A 14,649-nucleotide genomic window follows, 5' to 3' on the forward strand; every position below is an offset into this window, starting at 1 on the left:
CTACTACAGCAGGTTAATGCCTCTCTCTCATCGACAGCAGGTAAATGTCTCTCTCTCCGACAGCAGGTTAATGTCTCTCTCTCTTCTACAGAAGGTTAATGTCTCTCTCTCTACTATAGCAGGTAAATATCTCTCTCTCTCTACTATAGAAGGTAAATGTCTCTCTCTCTCTACTACAGCAGGATAATGTCTCTGTCTCTCTACGACAGCAGGTTAATGTCTCTCTCTCTCTACTACAGCAGGTTAATGTCTCTCTCTCCTTACTACAGCAGGTTAATGTCTCTCTCTCTCTACTACAGCAGGTTAATGTCTCTCTCTCTACTACAGCAGGTTAATGTCTCTCTCTACTTCAGCAGGTTAATGTCTCTCTCTCTACTACAGCAGGTTAATGTCTCTCTCTGTCTACTACAGCAGGTTAATGTCTCTCTCTCTACTACAGCAGGTTAATGTCTCTCTCTCTACTACAGCAGGTTAATGTCTCTCTCTCTACTACAGCAGGTTAATATCTCTCTACTACAGCAGGTTAATGTCTCTCTCTCTCTACTACAGCTGGATAATGTCTCTGTCTCTACTACAGCTGGATAATGTCTCTGTCTCTCTACTACAGCAAGTTAATGTCGCTCTCTCCTCTACTTCAGCAGGTTAATGTCTCTCTCTCTCTCTACTACAGCAGGTTAATGTCTCTCTCTCTACTACAGCAGGTTAATGTCTCTCTCTACTACAGCAGGTTAATGTCTCTCTCTCTCTACTACAGCAGATTAATGTCTCTCTCTCTACTACAGCTGGATAATGTCTCTGTCTCTCTACGACAGCAGGTTAATGTCTCTCTCTCTCTACTACAGCAGGTTAATGTCTCTCTCTCCTTACTTCAGCAGGTTAATGTCTCTCTCTACTACAGCAGGTTAATGTCTCTCTCTCTACTTACAGCAGGTTAATGTCTCTCTCTCTCTACTACAGCAGGTTAATGTCTCTCTCTCTACTTCAGCAGGTTAATGTCTCTCTCTCTCTACTACAGCAGGTTAATGTCTCTCTCTCTAATACAGCAGGTTAATGTCTCTCTCTCTACTACAGCAGGTTAATGTCTCTCTCTCTCTACTACAGCAGGTTAATGTCTCTCTCTCTACTTCAGCAGGTTAATGTCTCTCTCTCTCTACTTCAGCAGGTTAATGTCTCTCTCTCTCTACTACAGCAGGTTAATGCTCTCTCTCTCTCTCTCTACTACAGCAGGTTAATATCTCTCTCTGTCTACTACAGCAGGTTAATGTCTCTCTCTCCTTACTTCAGCAGGTTAATGTCTCTCTCTCTCTACTACAGCAGGTCAATGTCTCTCTCTACAGCAGGTTAATGTCTCTCTCTCTACTACAGCAGGTTAATGTCTCTCTCTCTCTACTACAGCAGGTTAATATCTCTCTCTCTCTACTTCAGCAGGTTAATGTCTCTCTCTCTCTCTACTACAGCAGGTTAATGTCTCTCTCTCCTTACTTCAGCAGGTTAATGTATCTCTCTCTTTCTACTTCAGCAGGTTAATGTCTCTCTCTCTACTACAGCAGGTTAATGTCTCTCTCTCCTTACTTCAGCAGGTTAATGTCTCTCTCTCTACTTCAGCAGGTTAATGTCTCTCTCTCTACTACAGCAGGTTAATGTCTCTCTCTCTCTACTACAGCAGGTTAATGTCTCTCTCTCTCTACTACAGCAGGTTAATGTCTCTCTCTCTCTACTACAGCAGGTTAATGCTCTCTCTCTCTCTACTACAGCAGGTTAATGTCTCTCTCTCTACTACAGCAGGTTAATGTCTCTCTCTACTACAGCAGGTTAATGTCTCTCTCTACTACAGCAGGTTAATGTCTCTCTCTCTCTACTACAGCAGGTTAATGTCTCTCTCTCTCTACTACAGCAGGTTAATGTCTCTCTCTCTCTACTACAGCAGGTTAATGTCTCTCTCTCTACTACAGCAGGTTAATGTCTCTCTCTACTACAGCAGGTTAATGTCTCTCTCTCTACTACAGCAGGTTAATGTCTCTCTCTCTCTACTACAGCAGGTTAATGTCTCTCTCTCTACTACAGCAGGTTAATGTCTCTCTCTCTACTACAGCAGGTTAATGTCTCTCTCTACTACAGCAGGTTAATATCTCTCTCTCTACTACAGCAGGTTAATGTCTCTCTCTCTCTCTACTACAGCTGGATAATGTCTCTGTCTCTACTACAGCTGGATAATGTCTCTGTCTCTCTACTACAGCAGGTTAATGTCTCTCTCTCTACTACAGCAGGTTAATGTCTCTCTCTCTACTACAGCAGGTTAATATCTCTCTCTCTACTACAGCAGGTTAATGTCTCTCTCTCTCTCTACTACAGCAGGTTAATGTCTCTCTCTCTACTACAGCAGGTTAATGTCTCTCTCTACTACAGCAGGTTAATGTCTCTCTCTCTCTCTCTACTACAGCAGATTAATGTCTCTCTCTCTACTACAGCTGGATAATGTCTCTGTCTCTACGACAGCAGGTTAATGTCTCTCTCTCTCTACTACAGCAGGTTAATGTCTCTCTCTCCTTACTTCAGCAGGTTAATGTCTCTCTCTCTCTACTACAGCAGGTTAATGTCTCTCTCTCTACTACAGCAGGTTAATGTCTCTCTCTACTACAGCAGGTTAATGTCTCTCTCTCTACTACAGCAGGTTAATGTCTCTCTCTGTCTACTACAGCAGGTTAATGTCTCTCTCTCTACTACAGCAGGTTAATGTCTCTCTCTCTACTACAGCAGGTTAATGTCTCTCTCTCTACTACAGCAGGTTAATATCTCTCTCTCTACTACAGCAGGTTAATGTCTCTCTCTCTCTCTACTACAGCTGGATAATGTCTCTGTCTCTACTACAGCTGGATAATGTCTCTGTCTCTCTACTACAGCAGGTTAATGTCTCTCTCTCTACTACAGCAGGTTAATGTCTCTCTCTCTACTACAGCAGGTTAATATCTCTCTCTCTACTACAGCAGGTTAATGTCTCTCTCTCTCTCTACTACAGCAGGTTAATGTCTCTCTCTCTACTACAGCAGGTTAATGTCTCTCTCTACTACAGCAGGTTAATGTCTCTCTCTCTCTCTACTACAGCAGATTAATGTCTCTCTCTCTACTACAGCTGGATAATGTCTCTCTCTCTACGACAGCAGGTTAATGTCTCTCTCTCTCTACTACAGCAGGTTAATGTCTCTCTCTCCTTACTTCAGCAGGTTAATGTCTCTCTCTACTACAGCAGGTTAATGTCTCTCTCTCTCTCTTCTACAGCAGGTTAATCTCTCTCTCTCTACTACAGCAGGTTAATGTCTCTCTCTCTACTTCAGAAGGTTAGTGTCTCTCTCTCTCTACTACAGCAGGTTAGTTTCTCTCTCTCTATTAACGCAGGTTAGTGTCTCTCTCTCTACTACAGCAGGTTAATGTCTCTCTCTCTCTACTACAGCAGGTTAATGTCTCTCTCTCTACTACAGCAGGTTAATGTCTCTCTCTCTCTACTTCAGCAGGTTAATGTCTCTCTCTCTACTACAGCAGGTTAATGCCTCTCTCTCTCTCTCTCTCTCTACTACAGCAGGTTAATATCTCTCTCTCTCTCTCTACTACAGCAGGTTAATGTATCTCTCTCTACTACAGCAGGTTAATGTCTCTCTCTCCTTACTACAGCAGGTTAATGTCTCTCTCTCTCTACTACAGCAGGTCAATGTCTCTCTCTACAGCAGGTTAATGTCTCTCTCTCTACTTCAGCAGGTTAATATCTCTCTCTACTACAGCAGGTTAATGTCTCTCTCTCTCTACTACAGCAGGTTAATATCTCTCTCTCTCTACTACAGCAGGTTAATGTCTCTCTCTCCTTACTTCAGCAGGTTAATGTCTCTCTCTCTTTCTACTACAGCAGGTTAATGTCTCTCTCTCTACTACAGCAGGTTAATGTCTCTCTCTCCTTACTTCAGCAGGTTAATGTCTCTCTCTCTACTTCAGCAGGTTAATGTCTCTCTCTCTACTACAGCAGGTTAATGTCTCTCTCTCTCTACTACAGCAGGTTAATATCTCTCTCTCTCTACTTCAGCAGGTTAATGTCTCTCTCTCTCTACTACAGCAGGTTAATGCCTCTCTCTCTCTCTACTACAGCAGGCTAATGTCTCTCTCTCTACTACAGCAGGTTAATGTCTCTCTCTACTACAGCAGGTTAAGGTCTCTCTCTCTACTACAGCAGGTTAATGTCTCTCTCTCTCTACTACAGCAGATTAATGTCTCTCTCTCTACTACAGCTGGATAATGTCTCTGTCTCTCTACGACAGCAGGTTAATGTCTCTCTCTCTCTCTACTACAGCAGGTTAATGTCTCTCTCTCCTTACTTCAGCAGGTTAATGTCTCTCTCTCTCTACTACAGCAGGTTAATGTCTCTCTCTCTACTACAGCAGGTTAATGTCTCTCTCTACTTCAGCAGGTTAATCTCTCTCTCTCTACTACAGCAGGTTAATGTCTCTCTCTGTCTACTACAGCAGGTTAATGTCTCTCTCTCTACTACAGCAGGTTAATGTCTCTCTCTCTACTACAGCAGGTTAATGTCTCTCTCTCTACTACAGCAGGTTAATATCTCTCTCTCTACTACAGCAGGTTAATGTCTCTCTCTCTCTCTACTACAGCTGGATAATGTCTCTGTCTCTACTACAGCTGGATAATGTCTCTGTCTCTCTACTACAGCAAGTTAATGTCTCTCTCCTTACTTCAGCAGGTTAATGTCTCTCTCTCTCTCTACTACAGCAGGTTAATGTCTCTCTCTCTACTACAGCAGGTTAATGTCTCTCTCTACTACAGCAGGTTAATGTCTCTCTCTCTCTCTACTACAGCAGGTTAATGTCTCTCTCTCTACTACAGCTGGATAATGTCTCTGTCTCTCTACGACAGCAGGTTAATGTCTCTCTCTCTCTCTACTACAGCAGGTTAATGTCTCTCTCTCCTTACTTCAGCAGGTTAATGTCTCTCTCTACTACAGCAGGTTAATGTCTCTCTCTCTACTTCAGCAGGTTAATGTCTCTCTCTCTCTACTACAGCAGGTTAATGTCTCTCTCTCTACTTCAGCAGGTTAATGTCTCTCTCTCTCTACTACAGCAGGTTAATGTCTCTCTCTCTAATAAAGCAGGTTAATGTCTCTCTCTCTACTACAGCAGGTTAATGTCTCTCTCTCTCTACTACAGCAGGTTAATGTCTCTCTCTCTCTACTTCAGCAGGTTAATGTCTCTCTCTCTCTACAGCAGGTTAATGTCTCTCTCTCTCTACTACAGCAGGTTAATGCCTCTCTCTCTCTCTCTCTCTACTACAGCAGGTTAATATCTCTCTCTCTCTCTCTACTACAGCAGGTTAATATCTCTCTCTCTCTACTACAGCAGGTTAATGTCTCTCTCTCTCTACTACAGCAGGTTAATGTCTCTCTCTCTTACTTTAGCAGGTTAATGTCTCTCTCTCTACTACAGCAGGTCAATGTCTCTCTCTACAGCAGGTTAATGTCTCTCTCTCTACTTCAGCAGGTTAATATCTCTCTCTACTACAGCAGGTTAATGTCTCTCTCTCTCTACTACAGCAGGTTAATATCTCTCTCTCTCTACTTCAGCAGGTTAATGTCTCTCTCTCTCTCTACTACAGCAGGTTAATGTCTCTCTCTCCTTACTTCAGCAGGTTAATGTCTCTCTCTCTTTCTACTACAGCAGGTTAATGTCTCTCTCTCTACTACAGCAGGTTAATGTCTCTCTCTCTTACTTCAGCAGGTTAATGTCTCTCTCTCTACTTCAGCAGGTTAATATCTCTCTCTACTACAGCAGGTTAATGTCTCTCTCTCTCTACTACAGCAGGTTAATATCTCTCTCTCTCTACTACAGCAGGTTAATGTCTCTCTCTCTCTCTACTACAGCAGGTTAATGTCTCTCTCTCCTTACTTCAGCAGGTTAATGTCTCTCTCTCTTTCTACTACAGCAGGTTAATGTCTCTCTCTCTACTACAGCAGGTTAATGTCTCTGTCTCTCTACTACAGCAGGTTAATGTCGCTCTCTCCTACTTCAGCAGGTTAATGTCTCTCTCTCTCTCTACTACAGCAGGTTAATGTCTCTCTGTACTACAGCAGGTTAATGTCTCTCTCTCTCTACTACAGCAGGTTAATGTCTCTCTCTCTACTACAGCTGGGTTAATGTCTCTGTCTCTCTACGACAGCAGGTTAATGTCTCTCTCTCTCTACTACAGCAGGTTAATGTCTCTCTCTACTACAGCAGGTTAATCTCTCTTTCTACTACAGCAGGTTAATCTCTCTTTCTACTACAGCAGGTTAATGTCTCTCTCTCTACTACAGCAGGTTAATGTCTCTCTCTACTACAGCAGGTTAATGTCTCTCTCTACTACAGCAGGTTAATGTCTCTCTCTCTACTACAGCAGGTTAATGTCTCTCTCTACTACAGCAGGTTAATGTCTCTCTCTCTACTACAGCAGGTTAATGTCTCTCTCTCTACTACAGCAGGTTAATGTCTCTTTCTACTACAGCAGGTTAATGTCTCTCTCTCTACTTCAGCAGGTTAATGTCTCTCTCTCTCTACTTCAGCAGGTTAATGTCTCTCTCTCTCTACTACAGCAGGTTAATGCCTCTCTCTCTCTCTCTACTACAGCAGGTTAATATCTCTCTCTCTCTACTACAGCAGGTTAATGTCTCTCTCTCTCTACTACAGCAGGTTAATGTCTCTCTCTCCTTACTACAGCAGGTTAATGTCTCTCTCTCTTTCTACTACAGCAGGTTAATGTCTCTCTCTCTACTACAGCAGGTTAATGTCTCTCTCTCCTTACTTCAGTAGGTTAATGTCTCTCTCTCTACTTCAGCAGGTTAATATCTCTCTCTACTACAGCAGGTTAATGTCTCTCTCTCTCTACTACAGCAGGTTAATATCTCTCTCTCTCTACTTCAGCAGGTTAATGTCTCTCTCTCTCTACTACAGCAGGTTAATGTCTCTCTCTCCTTACTTCAGCAGGTTAATGTCTCTCTCTCTTTCTACTACAGCAGGTTAATGTCTCTCTCTCTACTTCAGCAGGTTAATGTCTCTCTCTCTACTACAGCAGGTTAATGTCTCTCTCTGTCTACTACAGCAGGTTAATGTCTCTCTCTCTACTACAGCAGGTTAATGTCTCTCTCTACTTCAGCAGGTTAATGTCTCTCTCTCTACTACAGCAGGTTAATGTCTCTCTCTGTCTACTACAGCAGGTTAATGTCTCTCTCTCTACTACAGCAGGTTAATGTCTCTCTCTCTACTACAGCAGGTTAATGTCTCTCTCTCTACTACAGCAGGTTAATATCTCTCTCTCTACTACAGCAGGTTAATGTCTCTCTCTCTCTCTACTACAGCTGGATAATGTCTCTGTCTCTACTACAGCTGGATAATGTCTCTGTCTCTCTACTACAGCAAGTTAATGTCGCTCTCTCCTTACTTCAGCAGGTTAATGTCTCTCTCTCTCTACTACAGCAGGTTAATGTCTCTCTCTCTACTACAGCAGGTTAATGTCTCTCTCTACTACAGCAGGTTAATGTCTCTCTCTCTCTACTACAGCAGATTAATGTCTCTCTCTCTACTACAGCTGGATAATGTCTCTGTCTCTCTACGACAGCAGGTTAATGTCTCTCTCTCTCTACTACAGCAGGTTAATGTCTCTCTCTCCTTACTTCAGCAGGTTAATGTCTCTCTCTACTACAGCAGGTTAATGTCTCTCTCTCTACTTCAGCAGGTTAATGTCTCTCTCTCTCTACTACAGCAGGTTAATGTCTCTCTCTCTACTTCAGCAGGTTAATGTCTCTCTCTCTCTACTTCAGCAGGTTAATGTCTCTCTCTAATAAAGCAGGTTAATGTCTCTCTCTCCTACAGCAGGTTAATGTCTCTCTCTCTCTACTACAGCAGGTTAATGTCTCTCTCTCTACTACAGCAGGTTAATGTCTCTCTCTCTCTACTACAGCAGGTTAATGTCTCTCTCTCTCTACTACAGCAGGTTAATGTCTCTCTCTCTCTCTCTCTCTACTACAGCAGGTTAATGTCTCTCTCTCTCTCTACTACAGCAGGTTAATGTCTCTCTCTCTCTACTACAGCAGGTTAATGTCTCTCTCTCCTTACTACAGCAGGTTAATGTCTCTCTCTCTCTACTACAGCAGGTCAATGTCTCTCTCTACAGCAGGTTAATGTCTCTCTCTCTACTTCAGCAGGTTAATATCTCTCTCTACTACAGCAGGTTAATGTCTCTCTCTCTCTACTACAGCAGGTTAATATCTCTCTCTCTCTACTTCAGCAGGTTAATGTCTCTCTCTCTCTCTACTACAGCAGGTTAATGTCTCTCTCTCCTTACTTCAGCAGGTTAATGTCTCTCTCTCTTTCTACTACAGCAGGTTAATGTCTCTCTCTCTACTACAGCAGGTTAATGTCTCTCTCTCCTTACTTCAGCAGGTTAATGTCTCTCTCTCTACTTCAGCAGGTTAATATCTCTCTCTACTACAGCAGGTTAATGTCTCTCTCTCTCTACTACAGCAGGTTAATGTCTCTCTCTCTCTACTTCAGCAGGTTAATGTCTCTCTCTCTACTACAGCAGGTTAATGTCTCTCTCTCCTTACTTCAGCAGGTTAATGTCTCTCTCTTCTACTACAGCAGGTTAATGTCTCTCTCTCTCTACTACAGCAGGTTAATGTCTCTGTCTCTCTACTACAGCAAGTTAATGGCGCTCTCTCCTTACTTCAGCAGGTTAATGTCTCTCTCTCTCTCTACTACAGCAGGTTAATGTCTCTCTCTCTACTACAGCAGGTTAATGTCTCTCTCTCTACTACAGCAGGTTAATGTCTCTCTGTACTACAGCAGGTTAATGTCTCTCTCTCTCTACTACAGCAGATTAATGTCTCTCTCTCTACTACAGCTGGATAATGTCTCTGTCTCTCTACGACAGCAGGTTAATGTCTCTCTCTCTCTACTACAGCAGGTTAATGTCTCTCTCTCCTTACTTCAGCAGGTTAATGTCTCTCTCTCTTTCTACTACAGCAGGTTAATGTCTCTCTTTCTACTACAGCAGGTTAATGTCTCTCTCTCTACTACAGCAGGTTAATGTCTCTCTACTACAGCAGGTTAATGTCTCTCTCTACTACAGCAGGTTAATGTCTCTCTCTCTACTTCAGCAGGTTAATATCTCTCTCTACTACAGCAGGTTAATGTCTCTCTCTCTACTAAAGCAGGTTAATGTCTCTCTCTCTACTACAGCAGGTTAATGTCTCTCTCTCTCTACTACAGCAGGTTAATGTCTCTCTCTCTACTACAGCAGGTTAATGTCTCTCTCTCTCTACTTCAGCAGGTTAATGTCTCTCTCTCTCTACTACAGCAGGTTAATGTCTCTCTCTCTCTCTACTACAGCAGGTTAATGTCTCTCTCTCTCTCTACTACAGCAGGTTAATGTCTCTCTCTCTCTACTACAGCAGGTTAATGTCTCTCTCTCCTTACTTCAGCAGGTTAATGTCTCTCTCTCTTTCTACTACAGCAGGTTAATGTCTCTCTCTCTACTACAGCAGGTTAATGTCTCTCTCTCCTTAATTCAGCAGGTTAATGTCTCTCTCTCTACTTCAGCAGGTTAATATCTCTCTCTACTACAGCAGGTTAATGTCTCTCTCTCTCTACTACAGCAGGTTAATATCTCTCTCTCTCTACTTCAGCAGGTTAATGTCTCTCTCTCTCTCTACTACAGCAGGTTAATGTCTCTCTCTCCTTACTTCAGCAGGTTAATGTCTCTCTCTTTCTACTACAGCAGGTTAATGTCTCTCTCTCTACTTCAGCAGGTTAATGTCTCTCTCTCTACTACAGCAGGTTAATGTCTCTCTCTGTCTACTACAGCAGGTTAATGTCTCTCTCTCTACTACAGCAGGTTAATGTCTCTCTCTCTACTACAGCAGGTTAATGTCTCTCTCTCTACTACAGCAGGTTAATATCTCTCTCTCTACTACAGCAGGTTAATGTCTCTCTCCTTACTTACAGCAGGTTAATGTCTCTCTCTCTCTACTACAGCAGGTCAATGTCTCTCTCTACAGCAGGTTAATGTCTCTCTCTCTACTTCAGCAGGTTAATGTCTCTCTCTCTACTACAGCAGGTTAATGTCTCTCTCTCTCTACTACAGCAGGTTAATATCTCTCTCTCTCTACTTCAGCAGGTTAATGTCTCTCTCTCTCTCTACTACAGCAGGTTAATGTCTCTCTCTCTACTACAGCAGGTTAATGTCTCTCTCTACTACAGCAGGTTAATGTCTCTCTCTCTCTACTACAGCAGATTAATGTCTCTCTCTACTACAGCTGGATAATGTCTCTGTCTCTCTACGACAGCAGGTTAATGTCTCTCTCTCTCTCTACTACAGCAGGTTAATGTCTCTCTCTACTACAGCAGGTTAATGTCTCTCTCTCTTTCTACTACAGCAGGTTAATGTCTCTCTTTCTACTACAGCAGGTTAATGTCTCTCTCTACTACAGCAGGTTAATGTCTCTCTCTCTACTACAGCAGGTTAATGTCTCTCTCTACTACAGCAGGTTAATGTCTCTCTCTCTACTACAGCAGGTTAATGTCTCTCTCTACTACAGCAGGTTAATGTCTCTCTCTCTACTACAGCAGGTTAATGTCTCTCTCTCTACTACAGCAGGTTAATGTCTCTCTCTCTCTACTACAGCAGGTTAATGTCTCTCTCTACTACAGCAGGTTAATGTCTCTCTCTCTACTACAGCAGGTTAATGTCTCTCTCTCTCTACAGCAGGTTAATGCCTCTCTCTCTCTCTCTCTCTACTACAGCAGGTTAATATCTCTCTCTCTCTCTACTACAGCAGGTTAATGTCTCTCTCTCTCTACTACAGCAGGTTAATGTCTCTCTCTCCTTACTACAGCAGGTTAATGTCTCTCTCTCTACTCAGCAGGTTAATATCTCTCTCTACTACAGCAGGTTAATGTCTCTCTCTCTCTACTACAGCAGGTTAATATCTCTCTCTCTCTACTTCAGCAGGTTAATGTCTCTCTCTCTCTCTACTACAGCAGGTTAATGTCTCTCTCTCCTTACTTCAGCAGGTTAATGTCTCTCTCTCTTTCTACTACAGCAGGTTAATGTCTCTCTCTCTACTTCAGCAGGTTAATGTCTCTCTCTCTACTACAGCAGGTTAATGTCTCTCTCTCTACTACAGCAGGTTAATGTCTCTCTCTCTACTACAGCAGGTTAATGTCTCTCTCTCTACTACAGCAGGTTAATGTCTCTCTCTCCTTACTTTAGCAGGTTAATGTCTCTCTCTCTCTACTACAGCAGGTCAATGTCTCTCTCTACAGCAGGTTAATGTCTCTCTCTCTACTTCAGCAGGTTAATATCTCTCTCTACCAAAGCAGGTTAATGTCTCTCTCTCTACTACAGCAGGTTAATATCTCTCTCTCTCTACTTCAGCAGGTTAATGTCTCTCTCTCTCTACTACAGCAGGTTAATGTCTCTCTCTCCTTACTTCAGCAGGTTAATGTCTCTCTCTTTCTACTACAGCAGGTTAATGTCTCTCTCTCTACTTCAGCAGGTTAATGTCTCTCTCTCTACTACAGCAGGTTAATGTCTCTCTCTGTCTACTACAGCAGGTTAATGTCTCTCTCTCTACTACAGCAGGTTAATGTCTCTCTCTCTACTACAGCAGGTTAATGTCTCTCTCTCTCTACTACAGCAGGTTAATATCTCTCTCTCTACTACAGCAGGTTAATGTCTCTCTCTCCTTACTTACAGCAGGTTAATGTCTCTCTCTCTCTACTACAGCAGGTCAATGTCTCTCTCTACAGCAGGTTAATGTCTCTCTCTCTACTTCAGCAGGTTAATATCTCTCTCTACTACAGCAGGTTAATGTCTCTCTCTCTCTACTACAGCAGGTTAATATCTCTCTCTCTCTACTTCAGCAGGTTAATGTCTCTCTCTCTCTACTACAGCAGGTTAATGTCTCTCTCTCCTTACTTCAGCAGGTTAATGTCTCTCTCTCTTTCTACTACAGCAGGTTAATGTCTCTCTCTCTACTACAGCAGGTTAATGTCTCTGTCTCTCTACTACAGCAAGTTAATGTCGCTCTCTCCTTACTTCAGCAGGTTAATGTCTCTCTCTCTCTCTCTACTACAGCAGGTTAATGTCTCTCTCTCTACTACAGCAGGTTAATGTCTCTCTCTCTCTACTACAGCAGGTTAATGTCTCTCTCTCTCTACTACAGCAGATTAATGTCTCTCTCTCTACTACAGCTGGATAATGTCTCTGTCTCTCTACGACAGCAGGTTAATGTCTCTCTCTACTACAGCAGGTTAATGTCTCTCTCTACTACAGCAGGTTAATGTCTCTCTCTCTTTCTACTACAGCAGGTTAATGTCTCTTTCTACTACAGCAGGTTAATGTCTCTCTCTACTACAGCAGGTTAATGTCTCTCTCTACTACAGCAGGTTAATGTCTCTCTCTACTACAGCAGGTTAATGTCTCTCTCTCTACTACAGCAGGTTAATGTCTCTCTCTACTACAGCAGGTTAATGTCTCTCTCTACTACAGCAGGTTAATGTCTCTCTCTACTACAGCAGGTTAATGTCTCTCTCTCTCTACTACAGCAGGTTAATGTCTCTCTCTCTACTACAGCAGGTTAATGTCTCTCTCTCTCTACTACAGCAGGTTAATGTCTCTCTCTCTCTACTACAGCAGGTTAATGCCTCTCTCTCTCTCTCTCTCTCTACTACAGCAGGTTAATATCTCTCTCTCTCTCTACTACAGCAGGTTAATGTCTCTCTCTCTCTCTACTACAGCAGGTTAATGTCTCTCTCTCCTTACTTCAGTAGGTTAATGTCTCTCTCTCTACTACAGCAGGTTAATATCTCTCTCTACTACAGCAGGTTAATGTCTCTCTCTCTACTACAGCAGGTTAATATCTCTCTCTCTACTTCAGCAGGTTAATGTCTCTCTCTCTCTACTACAGCAGGTTAATGTCTCTCTCTCCTTACTTCAGCAGGTTAATGTCTCTCTCTCTTTCTACTACAGCAGGTTAATGTCTCTCTCTCTACTTCAGCAGGTTAATGTCTCTCTCTCTACTACAGCAGGTTAATGTCTCTCTCTGTCTACTACAGCAGGTTAATGTCTCTCTCTCTACTACAGCAGGTTAATGTCTCTCTCTCTACTACAGCAGGTTAATGTCTCTCTCTCTACTACAGCAGGTTAATATCTCTCTCTCTACTACAGCAGGTTAATGTCTCTCTCTCTCTCTACTACAGCTGGATAATGTCTCTGTCTCTCTACTACAGCTGGATAATGTCTCTGTCTCTCTACTACAGCAAGTTATTGTCGCTCTCTCCTTACTTCAGCAGGTTAATGTCTCTCTCTCTCTCTACTACAGCAGGTTAATGTCTCTCTCTCTACTACAGCAGGTTAATGTCTCTCTCTACTACAGCAGGTTAATGTCTCTCTCTCTCTACTACAGCAGATTAATGTCTCTCTCTCTACTACAGCTGGATAATGTCTCTGTCTCTCTACGACAGCAGGTTAATGTCTCTCTCTCTCTACTACAGCAGGTTAATGTCTCTCTCTCCTTACTTCAGCAGGTTAATGTCTCTCTCTACTACAGCAGGTTAATGTCTCTCTCTCTCTGCTACAGCAGGTTAATGTCTCTCTCTCCTTACTTCAGCAGGTTAATGTCTCTCTCTCCTTACTACAGCAGGTTAATGTCTCTCTCTCTTTCTACTACAGCAGGTTAATGTCTCTGTCTCTACTACAGCAGGTTAATGTCTCTCTCTACTACAGCAGGTTAATGTCTCTCTCTACTACAGCAGGTTAATGTCTCTCTCTCTACTCAGCAGGTTAATGTCTCTCTCTACTACAGCAGGTTAATGTCTCTCTCTACTACAGCAGGTTAATGTCTCTCTCTCTACTACAGCAGGTTAATGTCTCTCTCTACTACAGCAGGTTAATGTCTCTCTCTCTCTACTACAGCAGGTTAATGTCTCTCTCTCTACTTCAGCAGGTTAATGTCTCTCTCTCTCTACTTCAGCAGGTTAATGTCTCTCTCTCTACTACAGCAGGTTAATGCCTCTCTCTCAATTCAATTCAATTCAATTCAATTCAAGGGCTTTATTGGCATGGGAAACATGTGTTAACATTGCCAAAGCAAGTGAGGTAGACAACATACAAAGTGAATATATAAAGTGAAAAACAACAAAAATTAACAGTAAACATTACACATACAACAGTTTCAAAACAGTAAAGACATTACAAATGTCATATTATATATATATATATATATATATACATATATATATATACACATATATATATATACATATATATATATATATATATACATACAGAATGTACAAATAATTAAAGGACACAAGATAAAATAAATAAGCATAAATATGGGTTGTATTTACAATGGTGTTTGTTCTTCACTGGTTGCCCTTTTCTCGTGGCAACAGGTCACAAATCTTGCTGCTGTGATGGCACACTGTGGAATTTCACCCAGTAGGTATGGGAGTTTTTCAAAATTGGATATGTTTTCGAATTCTTTGTGGATCTGTGTGATCTGGGGGAAATATGTCTCTCTAATATGGTCATACATTGGGCAGGAGGTTAGGAAGTGCA

General features: G+C 42.3%; 1 long non-coding RNA gene across 3 annotated transcripts in view; it reads left to right on the plus strand.

Moving 5' to 3' along the window:
• The window catches only part of LOC127921782 (uncharacterized), a 53,115-nt gene that overhangs the window by 18,549 nt on the left and 19,917 nt on the right, over positions 1 to 14,649 (plus strand). For 2 of the 3 annotated variants that reach the window (XR_008109548.1, XR_008109547.1), the window contains exon 2: positions 6,241 to 6,292. This is a non-coding gene — a long non-coding RNA (uncharacterized LOC127921782). Of the gene's footprint in view, positions 1 to 6,240; positions 6,319 to 14,649 lie in introns of all 3 variants that reach the window. The other variant, XR_008109546.1, reaches the window with a different exon arrangement.

This window comes from Oncorhynchus keta, unplaced genomic scaffold (genome assembly GCF_023373465.1).
Source record: "Oncorhynchus keta strain PuntledgeMale-10-30-2019 unplaced genomic scaffold, Oket_V2 Un_contig_23540_pilon_pilon, whole genome shotgun sequence".
Taxonomy (NCBI): Eukaryota; Metazoa; Chordata; class Actinopteri; order Salmoniformes; family Salmonidae; genus Oncorhynchus; species Oncorhynchus keta.